This window comes from Pongo abelii, chromosome 13, assembly GCF_028885655.2.
Source record: "Pongo abelii isolate AG06213 chromosome 13, NHGRI_mPonAbe1-v2.0_pri, whole genome shotgun sequence".
Taxonomy (NCBI): Eukaryota; Metazoa; Chordata; class Mammalia; order Primates; family Hominidae; genus Pongo; species Pongo abelii.
This window is the reverse complement of record NC_071998.2, coordinates 59094838-59119261: the sequence shown is the minus strand read 5'-3', so window position 1 is coordinate 59119261 and position 24424 is coordinate 59094838. Positions and strand designations below refer to the sequence as shown.

Here is a 24424-nt window from a genome sequence, read left to right as displayed (position 1 = left end):
TGAATGTTGTTCTAACAAGATTTTTTTTTTCCTCCTTTGACTTATTTTCCCTTGAAAAGGGAAATTACTGGATCTAAGGGTATATTCAGTGAAATGGCTTTTGTTAAATATCGTTGGTACCCTTTAGAAAGTATATACTAATTTGAAAGCTAACAAAAATCTACAAATACCAAATTCTACACAGCCATGCCAACATTGTAACTTATCATTTTATTTCTTAAGACTCAGTTACTTCAGATTGTATTGCTTTTACTGTTACTATGGATGATTACTTTTGTCTATGCTGGTCCTTTTCATGTACAAAAATGACAGTACCTAATCTTTGGCCATTTATCCAAATAAAGGTTAGTTCTTGTATAATTATACACATACCTTACATATTCTGGATACTGACCATTATGTGTGTACAGATATAGATATGTTCCCTATCTCACTGCTTTTTAGATAATCTTAGTTATATTGGTTTTAATATAAATTTTAATACAGTTGAACATGTTAAGAAATTATTTTCCTTTTCTATTCTGGAAAAATCAATTAGGCTAGAGCTTTTTTTATCTCCCAGAAATGAACCAAGATATGCTTTGCCCTAGGTAACAGAAAGCAAGAGTTTACTCCTACTCTTCAATAATCATTTATTTAAAAATTTATATTTCAAGTAGAAGAATTTGAAAAGTTCTTCTAAGAAGGATATTATAAGAACATGAATATATTTGGATATAAATATCTCCATTCATCGAAATATTTTAAATTCTTGTTAAACCTTTCTTCAAAATTCCTTCCTTCTCCTTATGCAACCCCCATATACCAGTACCCTAATGTATTTCTTGCAATTATTACTTTAGAGCTAAGAAAGATAATTTTTAAATGATGATTGAACATATTAATGTCATTAAACATAGGAAGAAATCATTAAGTGTGCCATGAATTACCACTTCTAAGTAGCTACAATTTAACTAGTGTCCTGGCTCACAATCACCATTAGGGAAGGTACCTATGAGTACAATGAATGCAAACACTTTCACTTAAAGAAGGCTTGACTTCCCCAGCAGCTCATTAGTCACATCTTCACTGATTAGCAAAACTCTCAGCTTTAAGCCTCTTCTTGAAATACTGCCTCTTCATGAGACACAGGGCAGGAGGTTCTTGTTGGATATCCTTTCCCTTCACTCAACCCTCTAATGGCTTCCCGTCACACTAAGAATAAAATCCAAAGTCATTATCTGGTTCATAAAGCTCTACTTGCCTTAGTCCCAAGTATTCCCCTTCTGCTACTTCTCTCAGCTTTGGCCATTCAGGCTTCCCCCAGTATCTCAAGTGGGCCAAACAAGTTGTGCCTCAGGACTTGGCATTTACTATTCATCCCTTCTGCTTGGAATGTTTTCCCCATATCTGCACAGTTTGTTTCTCCACTTCATTTAGGTCTTTGTCTGTTATGAACTGAATGTTTGTGCCCCCCTCCCCCACATAAATTCATATATTGGAACCATACCCCCAATACGATGGTATTACGAGGTGGGGCCTATGGGGAATAATGAGGTCATGAGGGTGGAGTCCTCATGAATGGGATTGGTGCCCTCATAAAAGAGACATAGAGAGCTCACTTCCTCTCTGCTGTCTGCATGTGAGGATGCAACCAGAAGATGGCCATCTGTAAACCATAAAGTGAGCCCTCACCAGACACTGGATCTGTCAGCACCTTGATCTTGGACTTCCCAGCCTTCAGAACTGTGTGAAATAAATGTTCGTTGTTTAAGCTACTCGATCACTCAATCTACAATATTTTGTAATAGCAGCCAGAATGGGCAAAGACAATATTCATGTGCCATCTCTTTAGAGAGGACTTCTCTCACCTCCCTTTCTAAAATAACACCTCACCACCACCACTACCATCATTCTGTTCCTTATCTTGCCTTATTTTCCCCATAGCGTCTTGTATCAAATAATGCACTTATTTTTCTTTGCCACTGACTGGGGAAAGGAATAGTCTTAGTACCTAGAGCTGTGTTAATAGGCACTCAAATATTTGCTGAATCATGAATGAACTAAAGTTAAGTGTCTCTTTAGGGCATGGCCTCAGAGAACAAGCCAAGTCTAATTAGGATGAAGGAGCACCCACTGTCTGTACTGTGGGGTATCACAGCTACCTTCCTTCCATGAGACACACTGCAGTTCTGTAGGGTAGAGAGATGGCTCTGGGGCTGGGCCAGCTGGCTCTGAAACCTGACTGTGTCACCTCAAATAACATACTTAGTATCAGTGCTTCTAGGTCTCCTTACCTCCTCTATTAAATGGTGATAATAGTATCCACTCCATGGTTGCTGTGATTATTAAACAAGTGTCACATGTTTATTGTTTAGAATGTACCTAGAATGCAGCAAGAGCCTAAGTAAGTGTCAGGTGTTTATCAGCACTGACTGTCATTTGAGGGCCCCTCCTTTCTTTATATAACTCTAAACATAGACCACTTCACCATATTCTTTATTTTATATTATTCAGTCTTACCCTCTACCTATTATAGTTACTTCATATTGTTTTTATCTTTATGTCCTAATTACCAATATGCCAATAATTTACTTTTTTCAGGGAAACGTATGTGCAAGGCAATAAATTAAACCAGATAGAAGACTTCGTGAGAGTGATCAGCTCTTGCTTTTCCTATCCCTGCCACTAGTTTCATTCTCCCAAGGTAACTGTTCTTCAAATTTTGTTTTAATCTCTTGATAGTTCTCTTTACAAACTGTTGATAACATGCTTGAATCTCTAGGTCTTGACCCATATCAAGGATTCTCCTCACACTGCCCTGGCCTCCTCCTGAAGTTTAATATATTCTTCTAATTCTTCTGTTTAATTTATTTGCAATGTTAAGTACTAAAGTCTTCATTTCTGTTTTTGCCAACATCTGTTCTGAGGTAAAACTATCTTTATTCATAGACAACATGATTGTCTATATAAAAAATATCTGTGTGCTAAAAAAAAAAAAAAAAAACTTTACTAGAATCAATACAAGAGTTTAGCTCCTTACCAAAAATCATGTAAGACTGGCAAATAGGCACATGAAAAGATGCTCAACATGATTAGCCATCACGGAAATGCAATTTAAAGCTACAATAAGCCACCATGACACAACTATTTGAATATCTAAATTCAAAAGAACGATCATACCATGCGTTGATAAAGAGTTGAAGCAACGGAAACTCTCATATGAGAATGCAAGATGACACAACCACTGTGGAATTCCAGCAACTTTTAACAGCTATAGCTTATCTTGCTGTTTTAAGAAATGAGGATATTAGCACCCTGTCCTCCCTGATGCCACATCCTACCTCCTGCCAACTACACTTTTTCTTTTGTTGAAGTTGCTAATATTTGTACTGTAGCCGGCAATCATAACCAAGTCTGCCATGCTTAGTCCACAATCTGATTCTAAAAGCAGAAAACTGAGAAACAGCACCTGTATGATTATGATTATGCCACTCTATTCACTGCCAGCCTAACTAAAGAATTAAGATTTGGGTCTCTTATTATAAATCCAATGTCATGAGTACAGATCCAGTTTTGTGACACTTATGCCAATGGTGTTATACTCTATGAGTTTCCCTCATTTTTGGTCAGGTAATTCCAGTCAGATTCCTCTGTCGCTTGGTATAGGTCATCAGACTATAATCATTTCAATTTTTTTAATTGGTAATTTTTGTTGGTACATAGAAGGTGTATATATTTATGGGGCGCATGAGATTATTTTGATACAGGCATATGATGTGTAATAATCACGTCAAGGTAAATGGGATATCTATCACCTCAAGCATTTATCCTTTCTTTGTGTTGCAAACAATCCAATTACACCCTTTTAGTTTAAATATTTCTATTATTAAATAAGATTTTCATTAGCATTTGAGAAATGTCCAGTTAAAGTCAAACAAACTGAAAGATTCCATAGGTGTTAAAAGTGTTTTCTGGGTGACTTCTAGGAGATTCTCATATTACATCTAAATGGGCAGCACCAAATAAAACACTAATCATCTTTGTATGTAAGGCAGAGCATTAGGCACTCAGAAGATATGATAAGTTGGTTACCACACACCATACAAATTAAATGGAATAAGCAATAAACTTATTTAATACTTAAGAGAATTATGTCCTAGTTTGGACCCTCTCACACGAATTGTTTGCAGTTCACTAACATTATTTTTCTTTAACAAGTAAGTATGAGTTTTGCTTTCTTCAATAAACGTCCACATTCAGGGTTCGTCTCTTTTTAAAGATAAAAGCATGCTGCTCTCCTCATCCATGCTGAAGGTGATGTTTAAATTCTGGAACTCTAATCAGACATTAGCAAAGTGTCCCACTCATATCTTTGGCCTTAGGGATGGGAGAGAATTCTCCTTTATGGGGACCTCTTGGCTCATATTTGCTTACTCGTGGCCTATAATGGTGGCTACCCTGAGCCTGATCTCTTTCTGCAATTCTTACAAAATAAATTCTCTAATGTGTGCAATGCTTTTGTTCTAAGGACCTCAAAGGTCCTCAGTTCATTTGGCCTCACAACATGCCTTTGAATGAGGTCAGGAGCCAGTGGCTAGATTTTCATTCCATAGATGAGAAAAAGAAAAATGCACAAATAGGGTCAAGTCACTTGACCAGGGTGCACCAAAGTGTTAGCAGAGAGGCCGGATGAGTCAGACAGAATCCGTGTTTCTTGGATAAGGGCTCTCACTGCATCCAAATTCAACTTGTGCAAATGTATGCAAAATGCCATTTTAAAACACAGGAAGTTTGACCAATGAGATCAGAAGATAAACTCTGCTCAGGAGAAGCTATAGTAGGTGTAGTGGACCTGCCAAAAGATATATTCTTCTTCTATAGAGTTTAAAATAGTGAGAATGATAAATGACAAGAATTCTACACTGGGTGTTGCAGATCTTCTTGCTAATTCACTTTTTTTTTTTTAGTCAGAAATAGAACATTCAGTCACAAACACATTTTAAGTAGCCACTTTTAGTTTGAGGTACATCAACTGACATAAACCTGTATAAAATTCGAGTTGTTCCCTTTGTTTCTTTATTCTTCTAGAGGAGAATAAAAATAATCAATAAAAAGTAGTAGAAGGAAAATTGAAAGCCTTTCCACTAAGATCTGGAACAAGACAAGCATACCCACTTTCAAGAGTTATGTTCAAAATAAACATACAAAAGTCATCAGAGTTTTTATATGTGAACAGTGATCAAATCAAAAAAGAAATCAAGAAATCAACCCCACTTACAATAACTACAAAAAAATACCTAGTAATAAACTCAACCAAATAAGTGAAAGGAAAACTATACAACATTGATGAAAGAAATTGAAGAGGACACAAAAAATGAAAAGATGTCTCATGCTCAGGGATTGGAAGAATATTGTTAAAATGTTTATCATTTTAACAATTAAATCTGTATATCAATTTAACAATTGAATCTGTACATCACTATACAGAGTAGATTCAATGCAATCTCTACCAAAATAGCAATTATATTCTTCACAGAAATAGAAAAAACAATCCTAAAAATTGTATAAAACCACAAAAGACTGAAAATAGCTAAAGAAATGTTGAGCAAAAAGAACAAAGCTGAAGGCATCACACTACCTAATCTCAAATTATACCACAAAGCTAGAGTAATCAAAACAGCATGGTACTGGCAAAAAACAAAACAAAACAAAACAAAAATAGAAAACAAAAAACACAGACACATAGACCAACGGAACAGAATACAGAACCCAGAAATCGATCCACATGCTTGCGGCCAACCCATTTTCAACAAAGGCACCAAGAATGTACACTGGGGAAAGGACAGTTTCTTTAATAAATAGTGCTCGGAAAACTGGATATCCATATGCAGAAGAATAAAACTAGATACCTATCTTTCACCATATAAAAAATCAACTCAAAATGCATTAAAGACTTAAATGTAAGGCCTAAAACTATGAAACTACTGAAAAAAAAATTTGGGAAAATCCTATAAGATATTTGTCTGGGCAAAGATTTTTTGAGTAAGACCCAAAAGCACAGGCAACAAAAACAAAATATTAATAGACAAATGGGATTGTATCAAGCTGAAAAGCTTCTGCACAGCAAAGGAAACAATCAACAAAGTGAAGAGACAACCTAAAGAATGGGAGAAAATATTTGCAAACTATCCATTTATCCATTTGACAAGGGATTAATAACCAGAATACATAAGAAACTCAAACAACTCAATAGCAAAAAACAACGAAAAACAAAACAAAAATAAGTTGATTAAAAAATGGGCAAGAGACCTTAATAGACATTTCCCAAAAGAAGACATACAAATGGCTAATAGGTATACGAAAAAAAGCTCAACATCACTAACATCAGGGAAATGCAAATCAAAACCACAATGGGATAACATCTCACCCCAGTAAGAATGGCTATTACCAAAAAAATCAAAAAGTAACAAATGCTGGAGAGGATGTAGAGAAAGGGCAATATTTGTATACTATTGGTGGGAATGTAAAGATGTGCAGCCATTATGGAAAACAAGATGTAAGTTCCTCAAAAGAAAAAAAAATAGGACTACCATTTGATCCAGCAATCCCACTGTTAGGTATATATCCAAAAGAAAGGAAATCAGTATATCAAAGAGATATCTGCACTCCCCTGTTTACTACAGCATTTATTCACAATAGTCAACACATGGAATCAATGTAAGTGTCCATCAGTGGATGAATGCACAAAGAAAATGTCTCTCTCTCTCCCTCTCTCTCTCTCTCTCACACACACACACACAGAGGAATATTATTCAGCTACAAAAAAGAACGAGATCCTGTCATTTGTAGCAACATAGTGGAAACCGGAAGTCATTATGTTACGTGAAATAAGCTAGGCACAGAAAGACAAATATTGCATGTTCTCACTCGTATGTGGGAGCTAAAAATGTGGATTTCATGGAGGTAGAGAATAAAATGATAGTTATGAGAGGCTGTGAAGGGTAGGGGAGAGGAGGGGATGAAGAGAAATTGGTTAAGGATATAAAAACACAGTTAGATAGATGGGAAAAGTTCTAGTATTTTATAGTGCAGTAGAGAAATTATAGTTAATGATAATTTATTGTATATTTCAAATAGCTAGAAGAATTACAATGTTCCCAACACAAAGAAAAATGTTTGAGGTGATATCCTCATTACCCTGATTTGATCATTACACACTGCATACAGGTATCAAAATATCACATGTACCCCAAACATATCTACAACTATTATATATTATATTATATATTAATAATAAATAAATACATATGTGGTAATAAATAAAATTAATAAATTAATAATTATAATAAATGAAATTAAAATAACTACAATATGGTCAGCAAATGAGCTTCCAAAGAGGAAAAAGGGGGAAAAAAAAAGTAGCAGGAGCAGCTAGAGTACAGAAAGAGCTGTTAAGGGCTGGGCGCAGTGGCTCACACCTGTAATCCCAGCACTCTGGGAGGCCGAGGCGGGCGGATCACTTGAGGTCAGGAGTTCGAGACCAGCCTGGCCAACCATGGCCAGCATGATGAAACCCTGACTCTACTAAAAATACAAAAATTAGCCTGGCACGGAGGCAGGCACCTGTAATCCCAGCTACTCAGGAGGCTGAGGCCAGAAAGTCGCTTGAACCCGGGAGGTGAAGGTGCAGTGAGCCAAAATCGCACCACTGCACTCCAGCCTGGGTGACAGAGGGAGACTCCATCTCAAAAAATAAAGATAAAAAATAAAGAGCTGTTAGGTTTTGGTTGGGGGAGACAAAGCAGGCAAAGATATGATCCCTGCCGTCAGGACTTGAATCTGCTTGGCGAGATAAGCAGAGAACAAATGAAACAGAAGCCTCTAGGGAAAGTTCCCAAAGAGTCACAGGGGCAAGAGGACCAAAGAGAATGTGTGCCTGAGAAATCACTTCTAGGGAGGCAGAGTGGGGATCAGTGGGCTCAGAGAGGCCTTCCAGAACAGTAGGCTGTACGTGCTATCATGAAAATCTGATGCCATTTCCTTAAACAGAGAAAAGAAAACAATGGAATGAGCCACGCTATAGGGAAATGAAATTGCAAGTGAAGATCAAGAAGTGATCTTCTGTCTTCTTATTATACAATTTCAGGAACATTTCATTTAGTCTCATGGTTTTAATTGCTAGCAAGAGGTCATAATACTGTGTCTTCATCATGGCCTCTTCCACACTTACACACAGCTTCTTTTTAGACTCTCCACCTTCATGTCCTGTATCTCAATCTCATTCAATCTCATGCTCTCCCACAGCCCAGATGATATGACCATAACACAGCCAGTGTCTCCATCATGGACTGATCTTACAGCCACATCCTACCTGGATAGCCCACAGGTATCTCAAATGCATGTCCAAAATAGGACTCACCATCACAGCCCTCCTGCCTCTGCTACCATACGTACGATGCCTCTACCTGGTATTCTCTCTCAGTTGAGCATCATTCCCCAATCTCTCCAGTCACTCAAGCCAAAAGCCAGAGAATCATCTACTACTACCATTCCCCAAAACTCATATCCAGGTGGTCATCAAGTCCTAGAAATTCTCCCTCTTGAATATCAAATCTACTCAGTCTTCCCTATCCACACTACATTACTTCAGGTCCTTTTCATCTCTCCTGTGATTAGTTTCCCTATCTCCAGTCTCTTACCCTTCTAATTCATCCCCTAAACTATAGCTCATGTTGCCATTATGAAATAAAATATGAGCTCATCACTTCTCCATCAAACTCTTCTAGTTGTTGCTTCATTGCCTGTAGAAGAAATGTTCAAACTCCTTAGCACAGCCGACAAGATGTCTATGGTCTGGCCCGATACACCTCTCCAGCCCTATCTTATTCCACCCACAGCCACCCTACCCATTATCACATTATACAGCTCCAAAATGCACTAACAAGCTTCATGATGTCATGCTTCATATGTGTTATGCCTGGTATAGAGTAAGAGTTTAAGAAATGGTAGCTGCTGTCACTGTTATACAGCTATGACAATGACAACAATGATGATGACAATGATCAACAGTCAACTAGGGCCAGAATGTACCCAAACCAAAGCATTTCAGATTTCAGACATGGTAAAGGATCTAAGGATTTCCTGCCACGGCACTGACAAAATCATTCTCTAGCAGCAGGTATTACAATTGCTTAAAGCGGGTAGATAGGGAGGTATGGAAGTTATTTGGGAAGCTTCTACACCAGCCCAGGTAAGAGACGTATCTAGAGACAGAAGTGAGAATAGAGGAGAACATTTTTAAAAAATTGGTGGCTGCACAAAGACAGAGATGACCAAAGTAAAAAGACTGCTAAAATTTCAAAGGTGGGTTAAAATAAATGAGGGTGTCTTTGATAAAAACAGTATTTGGGAGGGGAGGTGGACTGAATTTTTAAAAGGTGACTGCACAGCTGCAGTATAGAGTTTGTTCAAAGAGGTAAGAGTTGGGATAAAAAAATCAGCTGAGTAGCAAAGAGACCATGGGGCATGGGGTTATTAAATTGGTCTAGATTGTTAAAGGTGTAAAAAGCAAGAGACAGAAAAAAGACTGTAATCTGGCAACAAACAAGGCTGCTCCTCGGGGAAGGAACTTGAAGCAGTGGCAAGGCTAGATGCTAGGCTACTGAAATTTTGTAAAGGAAGGGGGAGCTCAGAAGTCAAGGGAAAAACAGTTACAGCTTAAGAATTTGTTTTTGTAGCTTAAGAATGAGTTCATTCAACAATGATAATGCAGGCTGTCTTTGTGCTGGACACTGTTCCAGGTGCTGGAGATAGTGTAGTAAACAGAACAAAGTTCCTGCTCTTGTGAAACTTTACGTTTCAGTAAGGAGGCGGACAAATGAAGAAACAAACAAAAATGTAAGGTCAGAAAGTGCTGCTGCTGATCATTTCTAAAGCTTCCAGGCACATGTGTAGGATACTTAGCATTCAGTTCTAAAATGCTTCCAGAAGTCTTTTGACATATGTGGAAAAGACTATTCGTTCTATAAAGTTTACACAAAATGAAATGATGCATCATGTTTGCATTATAAATTGTCATGTAGGAGAGGCAGTTTCTGAGAAACTGCTAAACTAAATAATGAAGCCCAACTGTACATACATCTTAAAAGCTGAACTTCCATTCTGTTTTCTATAAATAAATGTAAACAAAAGTCGTATTTCTCTCTTAACCCTTAGCAGGAGAGACTGATTTCCCATTTGTTCCAGTTTCCATAATCTTCACAACTGAGTCTAAACAACACATCTTGAAAAAAATAAAAGGGCATCATTTAAATACAGCTTGCCACAGCAATGACACCATTGCTTCTTTTTGTTCCCATACAATGCAGTCGTAAACCTAAGAACAGTCTGGCTCACATCACTCCTTAAAAATAAGTTAATTTTTCAGTATTCAGCTTCCTTGTTTTATTGTGGATATTGAACTTGTTTTCCAACGGAAGATGGAAATCAGGAAAATCTGGGGAACTTTGCTATGCAGTTTCTCCAAGGAAAAGAGAAATGCAGTAATCTATAACCTTTAAAGGCATAAAGCATTGCAAATAAAGCTGTTACCAAAATACTCATCAATTGCCACTATGTTTAACTTAAACGAAAAAGTCTATGAAATCTTGCTTTAGACCATAATATAGTAAACACATTATCAATATGTTATAAAAAGAAAGAAAAAAGAAAGCATGCCTACCACAGCCTGAAAAGGTATCACTTTATCTGAACAACCCAAAAACAGGGCAGAAGAAAACATGCTATTGGCTTATGAATGAAGCGAACAAGAAAGAACTAAAGCTTGCTTGCTTTACCAATAGAACTCTTGAAGACCTCCCTCAAAAACTACTTTTGATTCTTTTTTAAAATTTCAGTTTCAATGGATAATATGAGTCTATCTGGCAAACACATTTCAGACAGTATGGTTATCTGGTTCCCAAAATCACAATGGACTTTCAATAGCCAACAATGAGTGAAGGGGCTCACTGCTGAGAGCCACAGAGGTAGGGCCAAAAAACAAATTATCAAGAAAAAGCAGACAAGATTTTAGAAGACAGCAAAGTAGGGCCATTTGGTTTAGGGGCAAAGAGCCTTGCATTCTTTAATGAATACTAAATCTATCACTTTATAGTAGCATAAAAGATACACTCTGTTCTGTATAATCTTTTAAAGAATCAGGGACAGATGAGACAATGTTGGGAAAATTTTCTATACAAAACTTGGTCATAATAATTGCTGGCAGTTAAAGGAGCAAGCAATCAGGAAATGTTTTCTAGAAGTAAAACAGCCTGCCCAAAGGTTCTGCATAGCCAGGGGTTCCCTATTTTGAGTCCCTTCAATTTTGTGCTTGAGTGGCCAATGAAAATGAGCAGGCTTAATGTCTGAAGGAATTTCAGGAAGAAAAAAACTACACTGTCAAATTATTCTTCACATATTTTTAAAGTCAGAGATTGTTTTCCTTACAGTATTTAGGTTCTTACTAAAATAAATTAGTGTGAACTTTAGGGTGAGCACTATAGGAAAAAATATAGACATTTCCCAGTTTAAAGGCCATGTTTGATGACTGAAGCTTACATATGTTTTATGACAGACAAGGCAGCCATCTGAGTCACTTTTGTCCGGCTCAAAGTTCTATCGTATGTCTACTCTCCAAGTTTCACTATGCCTTCTTGATAAATTAAAACTTTGCAAGGGGAGTCTTTAGGGGGTTTTAAACTCACAACTTTCTGTGGTTTCATAGGAGTGGACAGAGCACTATATGTGGAGTCCTGTCAGCTCCTCAGTAAATGCACACCTCTAGGCTGACACACATCATAGGCAGTGCCACGGGGATGGCAGATTGCATTCATGCTTTCTAAATAAATTGCAGGTTTCTGCCCTTCAGTAGGGAGTAAAGTCATTTCAGTGGCTCATGACCACTGTATGGTGGAAGTTGGAGTTGGGAGGGAACACAACAGAAAATAACAGAGGACATTTCATGTGGTATGGCTAAGTACTGTTTCATGAAACCTTTATTTCTGTCATATTTATTATTTATATGTCTATGTATATACTAGGTTTCAACACAGGATGTGTTTCTTATAGCATACTGACTGGGCTACAAAGGACTATCCAAGGTACTGAATGTGTCCCCCTCAAAATTCATATCAAAATCCTAACCCCAAGATGATGGTATTAGGAGGTGATTAGGTCATAGGGTGAGATTCGGGCTCTTATAAAGGAGATCCCAGAAAGCTCTTTCTCCCTCTTTCTGTCACGTGAGGGTACTACAAGAAGTTTGCCATCTGTAAGCTGGAAGACAGCCCTCTCCAGAACCTGACCATGCTGGCACCTCATCTTGGACTCTTAGCCTCCAAACCAAGAGAAATAAACTGTTTTTGTTTATGAACCACCCAGTTTTTGACACTTTGTTACGGCAGCCTGAACCACCTAAGACAAGTTGGTATTTTTCTCTTATTTACAGTTCAAGTTTGACTAACTGGAAAAGCTATGTGCAAAGATTAAATGCAAGCTTGGGTTATGCCAACTTATATTAATCAGTTTTTATAGGATGCTACCCTCCAGTCTCTTATTCTATTCTAAAAATACCTGGTTCATAAAAGAGAATTTTTTTTTTCAGATTTTAGATTCAAGGGTTACACATGCAGGTTTGCTACCTGGATATACTGCATGATGTTGAGGATTGGGCTTCAATTGAACCCATCACCCAAGTAGTGAACACAGTACCTGATAGGTAGTTTTTCAACCCTTACCTCCCTTCTTCCCTGTCCCCTTTGGAGCTCCCAGTATCTACTGTTCCCAATTTTATGTCCATGTGTACCCAATGGTTAGCTCACACTTATAAGGGAGAACATGCGGTATTTGGTTGCTTCTGTGTTAATTTGCTTAGGATAATGGCCTCCAGGTGCACACATGTTGCTACAGAACATGTTTTTGTTCTTTCTTATGGCTGCATAATATTCCATGGTGTATATATACCACATTTTCTTCATCCAATCCATCATTGATGGTCACCTAGGTTGATTCCTTGTCTTTGCTATTATGAATAGCACTGCAATGAACGTGTGAGTGCAGGTGTCTTTTTGATAAAACAATTTATTTTCCTTTGGGTATATATCCAGTAATGGGATTGCTGGGTTGAATGATAATTCTATTTTCAGTTCTTTGAGAAATCTCCAAACTGTTTTCCACAGTGGCTGAACTAATTTGCAAACCAACCAATCACGCATAAGCACTCCCTTTTCTCTGAACCTTGCCAGCATATGTTATTTTTTGACTTTTTAATCATAGCCATTCTGACTGGTATGAGATGGTATCTCATTGTGGTTTTGATTTGCACTTCTCTGGTGATTAGTGATGATAAGCATTTTTTCATGTTTCTTGGGCACTTGTATGTCTTCAAGGAGAATGCTTTAGCCTCCAACTAACTTCTTCTTTAACAACTGCTTCCCTCTTAAATAATTAGGTTCTATTAGCCTTTATATTTAGATTAAATGTTATATTCTGTGATGGGAGAGATCAGGCAAACCTCTTTAAGTCAAGATATATGGTATGGCATCCCTTTTAAGTTGACGCCATATAGTTCTCCATAGATGTGCAGAGCAAGTCAGATTAACTGGCTGTATCCTTGAAGACAGGAGTTCTTTTCAGGACAACCCCCTTTCAACTGCATGTCCATCTTCTTTCCTCTAAATAATCATTCCCATTCCTTCACATCTCTTGCTATGCTTTCCTTCCTTTTACTTTTACAATTCTAATTTTTAAAATAAGTAATCCACACATATGGGTCCAAATTCAGAGGTACAAATAAGTATGGGATGAAAATTCCCCTCCCATCCATGCCCCTCAGCTAGCCAATTCACCTCCCCAGAGGCAAACAAAGACACTAGTATCTCAGGTATTCTTCCAGAAATATTTTATATCATGCCTTTGGGGCAACCTTCCTTGGGGATAATACCTGCAGCTACCATTATAGAAATGTGGATCATGACAGGTGAAATTAGGCAGTGGTAATGAAAGCTGAAGATCAAGTTCATGGGCAGGATCGGCAATATGAAGTGGTTCATTCATGATCTCTGTGCATTTCCTTTCTTTAGTGGGAATTTACAAAAAGGATTTTTTTAAGGTAAAAGTATTGGTATTCATTTACTTATTCACTCAAGACAATTCTACATGTGCCGACACTATGGGGATGCAATGGGCCCCGATGATTAGCAGCTGGTGGGGGCGAAGAAACGAGTCAAATAATCATACTGTTGAAGCCCTCCTGGAGAGGGAACCGCTGGTCCTGTCCTAGACTGGGGACGGGTGGCCAAGGCCTCCTTTCAAAAGTAACCTTAGAATTGACCTGAAGCGTGGTCGGCCAATGCTGAGAACACTCCAAAGGGGGCAACGAGTGTGCCGCACAGAGGGTGTGAAGCTGGCAGGTGCAAGTGTAGCTCAGAAACAGCAAGGGGTAGAGTGGTGGATCTGAGACTGGAGTGGCAGCAGGACCAGGACCGTGCAGAGCCCTGGAACCATGTCAATGACCCAGATCTTCACTCCAGGCACAAAGTGAGGCCATTGAAGAGTCTGGGGCAGATCCCTGTGTTTCTCTCTGTCCAGCATCCCCAGCCCCAGGCCCCACCCCTTGGTTAGGAAGTTTTCCTGCACCTATGTCAACTGGTTGCTGTTACGAGGAAATACAGAGAGAATGATTTTGAGTCATGTTTCTTTATCTATCCTGCCAGTTATGCAAAGCAACCCAGGCCTTTTCCTCAAAGCTGCCAGGATAAGCCACAGTCAACAGTCAGAGACAGGTGCCTTTTTGGGAGAGGCTTAGATTTTATTCCTAGACCACAGGTGGTGAATTTCTCTGCTATGGTGGCCACAAATGTGATGTTGCAGGGTCCTGGGGGAACTCAGGGGCAGTGTATAAGCAACTGTGGAAGTACAGCAGTCTTTGGTTCTTTGTTGGAGTAAGTGGAGTGCACCTTGGGAACTGCCGGAGAACTCTTAAGAAATTGGTATTTGCGGTAGGGTTGGGTAAGTCCCTAGAGCTACACTGGAGTTTCCATCTTGTTCCTTTAAAAGTAGTTGACTGTAGTTATGAACCTGCCTCTGACTGGACTCCAGGAGAGCAAAAATATCAGGGTAGAAAGCTACTTAGAAAAACAAGTCCTCAGAGGCTGTCCAAGAGCTCAAAAGGCCACTGAGGTGGAGAGCCCTGGGGCCAGAATTTCTGTGCTTCCGTGAGGGCTTGGCGGGGTGCAGGAGGTAGAGATCTGGCCAGCAGAGCCTCAGGTGCCCTCCAACCATCACAAGTGCCCTGGTTACAATATGGGTAATGGATTCTAGGAGACCCAGAGTGGACTCAGGATACCAGAGAGGTTCTGGCTCAGTCCTGCAGAGACAAGAAGTTGGGCTAGGATAGAATCCACACAAATGATGAGAAGCAGATGGAATGGGAAAGATATTCAGGAAGCAAAATCAATAGACATTGGTGATGGATTAGATGTGGTGTGTGCAAAGGGTGGAGCCAAGGATGGCTCCCAAGTTTCTGATCGTGCTACTTGGTGACTAGCGGTGCCCACCACAGAGCTGGGAACCTTGCAGGAGTATCAGATGTGGAGAAAACAGATCATGATTCTGGTTTTGAACATATAGAATTTGAGGTGCCTTTGGGATATCCAAATGCAATGTCAATTATGCAAACTAGAGTTCAGAGAAAGACTTAGTTTGGAGATATAAATTTTAGATTTGCTTATGTTCTCCTTTTTAAAACTCTTATTTCAAAACTATACTTTGAGGTGCTACACCATGAAACAGAGAAAAAGAGTATGGGCTTCATAGTCGGAAAAGCCAGGGCTAGAACCTTCATGCCATCCCTTACTGGTTCTGGTTCTGGTACAAGTTACTACTAACCTGACTAGGTTTCCATTTCCTTCTCTTCAGTGAAGAAATGCTGAAGCTTGGAAGCACATAGTGATGAAAAGAAACAGCACTTGAGAAGTGCCTGGAACAGAGTAAGCTCTCAGCACAGTCAGCCTCCTTGACAGCCAGGACCATGTTTATATTAACACTTTCTGTATACCCCATAATACCCATCACTTGGCAGGCTCTGTGACTACCAAAAGCTTCCTTATATTGTTTCTAAAGTCCTAGATACCCAATCCATTTACAATACTTTGCTCTCCTGTGATCCACACAGTTCTGAGAAAAGCCAAGACTGGCAGAGGGAGAATTTTTCATTTCTCCCCTCCTATTTCTGAAGGAGCAGGCAGATAGCACTCCCTCAACACATCCTGGGCTTACCTGGGAATACTGAACACTTCAGGAGGCTTATACTTGGAGCAACAGATTTACCATTTACTGGCAATACTGGGTATGCAGCACAATCACCTGAAGGCCTGTCTTCCATCCACAGAGTTCATCTGCATTTCTTTTCTTTCTTTTCTTTTCTTTTTTTTTTTGAGTCGGAGTTTCACTCTTGTTGCCCAGACTGGAGTGCAATGGTGCGATCTTGGCTCATTGCAACCTCTGCATCCCGGGTTCAAGCGATTCTCCTGCCTCAGCCTCCCAAGTAGCTGGGATTACAGGCACCTGCCACTGTGCCCAGCTAATTTTTGTATTTTTGGTAGAGATGGGGTTTCACCATGTTGGCCAGGCTGGTCTTAAACCCCTGACCTCAGGTGATCCACCTGCCTCGGGCTCCTAAGGTGCTGGGATTATAGTTGTGAGCCACCGCGCCTGGCCTCATCTGCATTTCTAACAAATTCTCAGGTAGTGATGACTCTGTTGGTCTAAGGACCGCACTTTGAGAGTCACTGCCCTGGCTTCTTCCATGGTATTGGGACTGCTGATGTAGCTGATGTCCAAATAAATACCAGTTCAAATATCAACTTTATGTGAGGCATCATAGGAATTGCCTTGTATATGAACACCAAAGTGTCTTAATTAGGAATGAATATGTTTATGATTTAGGTATATTTAGAGCCCATTTTAACAGTGTAGGAAGGTTTTGTTTTGTGCTTGATAATTTCCTCTTGTTTGTTCACTACTATTCATTTCTAAGTAAATGAAAGAAATCAGTCTTTAAATAGAGACAGTGTTTTCTTAATAATCATGCCAGAATTTATCACCTAAACAAGTGTTTTCTCATCCTAAAGGGTTCAGTCATCATTGTAAAGGAGCTGCCATAGCTAACATGTAAGCACTGTCCTCTCAGTCTGATTCAGCTTGAGTAACCTAAATGATGGCCCACTTCATCTTGACAGGATGGATGGGGCTTATTCATGTATTCATTTAAATATTTACTGAGGACCTACTATGTGCCAAACACTAGAAAAACAGTGTTATGAACCATGGCTTCTGCCCTCAAAGAGTTTATAATCTTGGGTTGAATGTGAGTTTGGGCACAGGGAAACCAGTGAAATACATAAATGAATAAGTATCCGTGTTAATCTGTTTTTGCATTGCCATAAAGGAATACCTAAGGCTGCATAATTCATAAAGAAAAGAGGTTTTATTTTGGCTCACAGTTCTGCAAGCTGTACATAAGGCACAGTGCCAGCATCTGCCTCTGGTGAGAGAGGGCCCCAGGAAGCTTACAGTCATGGCGGAAGGTGAAGTGGGAGTCCATGTAAAAGAGGGAGCAAGGGAGGGGTAGGAGATGCCACACGCTTTGAAACAACCAGATCTCATGTAAACTCACAGAGCAAGAGCTCACTCATTACCACGGGGAGGGTACTAAGCCATCCATATGACTCAAACTCTTCCCATCAGGCCCCACCTCTAGCATGAGGAATCACATTTCAACCTGAGATTTGGAAGGGACAAACATCGAAACTATATCAGTATCCCTGTGACAAGTGAACAAAACATATGGAGAAGGTCTCCTTTAGGTTGGAAGAACAGAAAAGTCCCCAGGAGGAGGTGATATTTAAGCTGATTAACTTCGAGAAGCTTAAAGTCCATTCTTGTCTCCGTACCCTGAACCAAACTCACTATTAAGCCACTCTGGGCATTTGAAAACTATGCTTACTGGATACTTTCAAATAAAAACAGAATATATTTAATATTTATTTTTCTCCTAAAGAAGATAAATAATGCAAAATTATTCCTAGGCATTTTGGTTAAAAAAGTTGTAGTCTAGTGAATAAATATAATTTATGATTTAAAAAAAGGACTACTATAAACTATCAACATTAGTATCTATCAGACTGCCTAATATTTCTAAAATGGTTTGAAAAATAATAGAATCATTACAATAATTATGGAACATCCCAAGATTTTGAAGAGTGATATTCATTTGGATATATAAATTGTTCAGTAAACACTTATTAAATCCTCACCATCTGCCAGACACAGTGCCAAGTTCCAAGAATACAAATATAAATAAAACATGATGCTTAACCTTTTCCATTGACAAATATTTGCTGAACACCTATGATGTGCTTACTACTCCCTCAAGGAGGTCGTTGCATTGCTTTTTAGTTGTTGTTGCTGTTTTGTTTCCTTACTTTATCACCAAACATATGATCAAGTGATCCAGAGAGCACAATGATGGGCATGGTTTAAAAAAGAAAGAAAAAAAGTGTATATTAAATTAAAAACCCACTACGAAACATGTTGAATCCACTGCATGTCTCAAGTCTGTCTATGAGGCAAGGAAAGCACATTTTTATGGCTCGCTCTAATTTTATCCTCCCCCACAAACCCCTTGCTCAGCATGACTAAATGGTGAAGGCTTAAATATCACCTTTTCTCTTACAAACTGAATGAACTTTCTGCAGTCCTGTCTGAACTTTAGCTCCAATTCAAGATAATTATAATCTCTGGGCCCCTAGTACTTACAATTCCAACCCTTGCCTGAACTTCCACTGAAAGACATACACACCCATTTTAAAACCGGGAGCAATACCAAACACTCAATGCTTTATATTTCATTGCAATTTCACAATTGATTTTCTAAAAATATTAGAGAAAATGAGTCTCAAGAACTTACTGTGCATCCATCATGTAAATTATCCAAACATGTTACATAGTCATTGTTTATTGAGTCTCATAAACAATACAGAAAACTTCCTACAAGAACACACACTTCATGTTGTTCATTCCAGTGCTAGTTTGTTTTAACTTAAAATGATAATACCATGGCACTGTCAGCTTACTGAACATGCAATCTTGTCCCAATCACTCTGTTTCAAATCTTTCCAAGAGTAATCTAGTTTGGGCAGGATTCCTGTGTTTTCCTGTGTGATCATCTCCTTTATACACCTCTGATGAAGCGATACAGAAGTAAATACAATTGAGAATAGAATGTACAAAACCAAGCCTGTTTTCCCTGACCTAATCTTATATATTAAAAGGAACCTGACTGAATACAATTCTCTGTCAATAGCAGCTGATTGTTTACGACACAGTACCACAAAAATTTCATCAATAAATTAAGTTTAAAGTTGATTTTTAAAAAGAAAAAAAATAAAACAGAAGCCTAGGTTTCCTCCCACCCCAGTTCTCTGGCACTCAGCAAAAAGCAACACATCCTGCTCTATTGATAAGACCACAAATGAACAGTAGAGCTACATAATGTACAGTTCTAACTGGCCAGCTTCTAAAAAAAAATGAAGGATTCCTTCCAACTCCCATTAATGCACTTGATACAAAGAGAACATGTTTCAGCAACAAATACATTTAGGACTTGATGTTTTACAGAATCTACTGAAGGCTCTGGCCATAGGGGAAAAAAAAAATTTCCAGGATATTAAATGTTCTGACTCACCATCTAACAGAAGTACAAGCAAAATGCAAATGCAGATTGAATGTATACATATTTATGACTTTACCAGCTGCATGACAAGGCTACCTTTGGCTTCTGGCTTTATATACCAGGAAGAGAAGTTGAGAATACCAGCATACGTTTGTGTTTCTTTTCCTTTCTTTTCTGAGACAAGGCCTCGCTGTGTCACCCAGGCTAGAGTACAGTGGTGCAATCATAGCTCACTGCAACCTCCAACTCCTGGGCTCCAGTGATCCTCTCACTCCAGCCTCCCAAGTAGCTGGGACCACAGGCACGTGCCACCATGCCCAGCTAATTTTTTATTTTTGTATAGATGGGGTCTTGCTATGTTGCCCAGGCTGGTCTCAAACTCCTGGGCTCAAGTGATTCTCCCACCTCGGCCTCCCATGGGATTACAGGACTTTGGTTTCTATTTGAACAGTTTCCTCTCTCCCAGCACTGATTGGAGCAAAGTATTATTTGAGTCTGGTGATGCATATAAGCCAGAAGAATCACAGTGAATAGATAAAAACAAACATTTTGGCCGAGTGCAGGGGCTCACACCTGTAATCCCAGCACTGTGGGAGGCCGATGCATGTGGATTGCTTGAATCCAGTAGTTACAGACCAGCCTACGCAACATGGTGAAACCCTGTCTCTACCAAAAATACAAAAATTAGCCAGGCATGGTAGTGCGTGCCTGTTGTTGCAGCTACTCAGGAAGCCGAGGTGGGAGGATTACCTGAGCCTGGGGAGGTTGAGGCTGGAGTGAACCATGGTTGGGCCACTGCACTCCAGCCTGGGAAACAGAATGAGACCTTGACTCAAAAAACAAAAAAAAAGTAAAGAGAAAAAAAACCATATTATTTTTAATGGCACCTGCTTGGGCAAGAAAACTTAAACATATAAATGCTAAACCATTTGCAAATGTACTAACTCTCTAATAATGATAGTAAACAGAAGTTTTCTGTTAATCTCTATCATTTCTAAAAGTCAAAACTGTAACTTCACCATAGAACTCCTGGGACAAACTTGAATATGAACCTTCTTAAGAATTCCACATTGATCTTGGTCCTCCTGCTATCATCTTTGTGATCACAAGTAAGTCAATTCACCTAAGTTTTAGTTTTCTTACCCATAAAAAGTACTTCTAAACTAATTAATATTTAAATTATTTATCAGAAGGAAATATACATCAATCCCCAATATAAATTGCAGATCCATTAATAATATTTAAGATCACTATATTCTTTATTATCATTCTTCCAAACATAAAAACACTACTTGTCTGTATATAAAGAGGAGGAGTAGAAAGAGAAGATTGTTAAAAGGAACAGAAACTAGGTTGGTTTTGTTAATTAGGTTCCCCCTCTGAAACCACGAGCCAGTATTAGCATCTCCTGAAATGTATTCAATACCCTGTTTTAAAAACAGAATGGTTGGTTTCTCCATCTCAAGACATACCGTTTCATAAAATGGGACAAGTCAATTTCTAGGAATGTATCTTTCATTCCTGTACTACTAACAACTAAAGGGGGGGGCAAATAAAAGAGCATAACATAGATGACATGAGTCTATTGTCTATAGGGAGAAAGAAAAGCTCTTCCCTATATGATGCATTCAGAAAAGAGAGCAACAATGGGCTCTGTACCCGCCAGCTTCAGGAGGCACATGCCTGTAGGCAAATTATCTTATGTGTTGGGAATTTACATGGTAAGATGCTTTCTATGTTTTACAGCATATGTCTTCCTTATGAATGACTTCATTCACCCCCTTCATTAATTCAACAGCTATTTACTGAGTACGTACTTTATGCAAACCACAAAGCTAAAAAAAAAAAAGTTATGAGCTTACAATTAGAATATTCAAGTAAGCCCTGACATGTACCTTACAGTACTTCAGCCCCTCGGAATATTTTCAAGTCAAACAGTAAACTAAACAATATACTGTAGATGCTAAGCTAAAATACACTTGTTAAGTTTCATTCCTTTGATGAAGTGGTATGTAGTAAAGGTGGGAAGGGATAAACTAAAGGTGAAAGAGTAATTAGCTAGGTCTCTTAGGTGATGTAGGGTAAAAAGATGTCCTTCCTCTAGAGAAAATGATAACATTGGATTACAAACACATTGGTAAACATCACAGAATGCTAAAGTTGGAAAGAAAAAACATAATTTCATACAAACGTTTTATTTTATATGTGAGACACTTGAGACTTGGAAGTGATATGATTTGGCCCAGGTCATACAGCCAAATGTAGTCCCAGAACTAGAACCCAGGTCACTGGGGGCATGCTTAACAGTCCTTTGTGTATTGCAGTTTCCATGATGTGTCCTCATTGCTATCAGAACTGAAATGATGGCAGAATACAAAAAGCAATGGACTGGACATCAGAAGATCCAAGTTCCAGTCTTGTAAATACCACTAAATTAGATGTAAATGCATGGAAAACTCCCACGGCTTGTCTAAACCTCAGTTTCCTCATCTGTAAAATGTAAACAGTAATTTACAGTGAGACTATGCAAACCACAATAAATGCAGAAGAACTCTGCCATTCAAAAAACCACCTGATATAAGTACAGAGCAGGCACCTGGTTATGACAGAAAACCTAACTGTGATTCTAATACCAGCACTTGTTACCTTGATAAATCTCTGAATCTGTGAGCCTCATGTTCCTTCTGTGTTTACATGGTAAATAGTCTTTGCCCTGCCTCCCTCAGAAATGTTTGGAATTAGGTGAGAACACTCAAAAGAATTTACAAATTGCAAGACACTGATGCAAATGTAAGGTGTTATTGTTAAATCTCTCTAGTCTTAACGTGGACAAAAATGTAATGTGGTTCTATCATTTAGTGCTTTACAGTTTTCCTTCTCAGGGAAGATGTCGTCATACATCAGTCTCAAACTCACCAGCTTTCTCATCAGTCCTCATAAGTCTCTGCCCACAGGACCATATCAGAACCACCGTTTCCCTCCGCTCAGAGATCACACATGAAACTCACTCAACCTCCACTGGTTTACACTTGGCCGATTAAGGTTTTTTCCCAGCGTCTCCTTTCAGCTGGGAATGCTCTAGCAAAGCTTCCATGAACACTACCCTACTTCATCACATTAGAGGTCCTAATGAAATCAATCCTTATTTCATCACATTAGAGTCCTAATGAAACCAATCCTTTCGCCTTTCTCCACTCCAACAGCTGCAGAACGCTTCAGTCTCTTCGCAGAACAGGGGAGAAGTCTCTGGCTGAATGTGCTTCATTAGAGGGACAAAAGGGGTTCCCCAAACCAAGACTCAGAAGTACTGACAGAGACCGCTTCTTCCTTGCACGAGATTAACACATTCTGAGGTCCTACCGGTCCCTTAAGGATCATTCACCTTAGAGCTAGGGCCTCCTGCATCTGAGAATGTCACAGAGAGGTAGTGATAGTGGGTGTTATTTCTGGTCTGCAACACGCTCCCTTTAAAAAAGCATCAGAGTAACTAGGATTGCCTTGTTCGGAGCCCTGATTTCAGTAGATTCGATGAAAGAATTAATCACTCTACCCAAACAACTTCTCCGGAACAGGTTTCTACTCAACCACTCTGGGCACCAGACAAGAGAGCTGGGGGTTGGGGGGGATAAGAAATGACAACACGCTCATCTGCATAGATGCCAGATAAGCAGACATTTGTTGTCTTCTGTTCTGGCGACTCCCGGCACCGGCATAGTAAATTAAACCCGGGCATTCTCCCTCTCCCCAGTGCCCCCACACTCCCAGCCCCTGCCCCAGATGTTGAAGCATCACGTTGACCAGGCTGGAGGAGAAAGCCTGGGAAAGGCAGAAGTCTGTTGCTGCATTTAGACTGGAACCATACCGCACCTGTTCAATCCGGCTCCAGCGCCAGAAATGAGCAGAACACCAACTCGCAAGCCCCTCTTGAGAGACCAGGGCGCCTAACAAGTTCACCGCTGTTTCGTACCGGGGGAGGGTGGTGGGAGACCTTTCCTTCCGCTGCCAAACTCTGCAGGTTCCCCTGAAAAGGGGAGAGGACTCCTATTTAAGTGAACCCAGAGTGATCTCCGAGTGTCACTGCGGCCCCGGGGATCCGGGTGACGAGCGGGTGGGTGTCCGTTGGGAGCGCGCAGCTGTGGCCCCCGCGGAACGAAGGTCCGCTTCGGTGGCCACGGGCGCCCTCTCCACGTCACCCCCAGCACAACGCAGACAGGCAAAGTGGAAGGGTAGAGACACCGACGGGTTTCAGCAGAGATGCAGAGCCCCCAAGCGCGAGCCCCTCAGAAGGGTCTAGTGGGAAGGGGCCGGGGACGCACAGGAAACTTACCTCACCCGGGCAGCATTCGGGTGCCTCCGCTACCAAGACCAGTTGCGCCACAGTCTGCAAGTTATCGGGACGTTGTCGCTTCCCCACAGCGAAGGGAGAGCAGTGCAGGCGAGGGGCGGGAGGAGCGGGAGGGGCAGGAGGAGCGGGAGGGCGGAGGGGGTGGCGGGCGGGGCCCGGGCCGGGGGCAACGCCGGGGGCAACGCCGGGGGCGGGCAGGTGCCGGGGCTGGAGCCGCCGGGCCAAACTCGCTCCGGACGCGCCTTGGCGGGGTCGCGCGGCTACGAGTGTGCAGTGCGCGCGCGCCGCGGCGAGTGTGTGTGTCCCCGCTTTCCCCTTCCTTCCCC

At 40.1% G+C, this 24424-nt stretch overlaps 1 protein-coding gene across 1 annotated transcript in view; it reads right to left on the bottom strand.

Annotated features, from left to right (window-relative positions):
- The window catches only part of PIP5K1B (phosphatidylinositol-4-phosphate 5-kinase type 1 beta), a 310275-nt gene extending 286212 nt beyond the window's left edge, over window positions 1–24063 (bottom strand). Inside the window, exon 1 of the mRNA XM_054520016.2 lies at window positions 23621–24063. The gene's annotated coding sequence lies outside the window, so the exon portion shown is untranslated. The remainder of the gene's footprint in view (window positions 1–23620) is intronic.
- Window positions 24064–24424: the final 361 nt, after the last annotated feature.